This window comes from Salvia miltiorrhiza, chromosome 5 (genome assembly GCF_028751815.1).
Source record: "Salvia miltiorrhiza cultivar Shanhuang (shh) chromosome 5, IMPLAD_Smil_shh, whole genome shotgun sequence".
Classification (NCBI taxonomy): domain Eukaryota; kingdom Viridiplantae; phylum Streptophyta; class Magnoliopsida; order Lamiales; family Lamiaceae; genus Salvia; species Salvia miltiorrhiza.
In genome coordinates this window covers 42,834,911-42,836,754 of record NC_080391.1, presented here as the reverse complement: position 1 = coordinate 42,836,754, position 1,844 = coordinate 42,834,911, and positions in this window count along the sequence as shown.

Genomic DNA, 1,844 nt, shown 5'->3' with positions numbered 1-1,844 from the left:
CAAATATGAGACTTCAGCTAGCTGACGAAGCAATTAGCAGCACTCGTGGTCTTTTAGAGGATGTCGAAGTCACGGTGAGAGGAATCAAGGTGCTGGCAGATTTTGTGGTGCTCGAGGCAGGGCAAGGTATTACAGGAGAGAACGGCCAGCTTGTTCTGCTTGGCCGGCCTTTTATGGCTACTACCCAGACACGCATTGATGTGGGTTCTAGAACTTTGAGTATGGTCGGGTCAGGTAGATCGGTAACGTTCTCAGTTTTCGATAATAAGCCTGTTATTTTTAATTCTTTAATGCATATCTGTTCTTTTGTTGAGATTTATGACCATGTGGAAGAAGTGGAAATTTTCAGCGCTAACAGTCTTTTATCAGCTCCACCTAGCACTCCAGCTCTGACCGTTCCACCAGCTCTGACAATTCCTCCAGCTCTGACGTTGGACACCAGAGTAGAAATTCTTTCACCAGCTCTGACGAGCCCAGTTCTGACGAGCCCAACTCTGAATAGTCCGCCAGCTCTGGTGAGCACTTGCCAAAATGTTGCTGAGGAGAAATTGATGAGCACCAGCCCGGAAGAGGACAAAATAATACATGAATTTCTTGACAACCTGCTAGATGAGGTGGCCATTGAGGATGTGTAACACCCCGCATTTTTTTTCCTTATTATAAGTACCTTGTGTTTTAAGAGTACTGAGATATAAAAATAAGTTATTGATGAGATGAGATTTCTAATAGGTTAAACATTGATGAAGTTAAAATTTTCTTTTCTTTCATTAGTGGTAGCAGCTCTGGCGAAACCGAGCTCTAGCGTAGCCGAGCTCTACTCTGGAAGCAGAGCTGAAGATTGAGTTCTGCATGTAACACCCCGTACTTTTATGAGTAGAAGTGTCGAGACACTACAGAGAGTACTATGGTACTGAGATATAAGATTATAATTAAGATAAGATGGAGTTATGGTGATAAATAGAGATATTGAGCATTAGAGTTACACCTTTTGATGGGATAAGTTATTATTCTAGATGGAGATATGAGTCTGATAGTATTTTGATGTTTGAGAGTGTTTGATGAACTTTGAGAATGGAAAAGTTGACGAATTTTCGAATTTCTCTTGACTGCACTATTCTGCCTTGAGTCTTGCTCTACTCTGCCGAGTTGGGATTTCGCTGCTTCAAACCAAGAAGTCATTCCTCTGCCCAGACAGAGGGAAAGTCTTTCGTCTGCCCAGACAGAGGGGACGTCATTCCTCTGCCCAGACAGAGGGGAAGTCATTCGTCTGCCCAGACAGAGGGGACGTTATTCCTCTGCCCAGACAGAGGGGAAGTCTTTTGTCTGCCCAGACAGAGGGGACGTCATTCCTCTGCCCAGACAGAGGGGAAGTCATTCCTCTGCCCAGACAGAGGGGAAGTCATTCCTCTGCCCTGACAGAGAATTCATTCCTCTGCTCTGGCGAGCATTCCTCTGGCGAGCATTTCTCTGCTCTGGTGCGGAACTAACTTTAGAGAGAGAGAAGTCAAAGCAAGTGGATAAGCATAGTTATCGGATAAGATATTTTATGCAAGTGGATAATTAAGCATGTGTTATTTATCCAATACTTGATGGCTAAGTAAATGGGGTTATATATATAACACCTTTCTCTTTCATCCCCCATAACAGACGTCCCTTTCCTCTCTCTCCTCTCTCTTCTCTCTCTCCTCTCTCGACTGTCATTACCAACGCCATTGACGAGCTGGTAAAAAGCTTCGTAAGCTACGTATATCCCATAACGACCGATTAAATCTAGCTGAAAACACTCGTATATCCATAGAACAAAACCTGGGTTGAAGATTCGAGCTAGGAATCAAGAAGGTGGA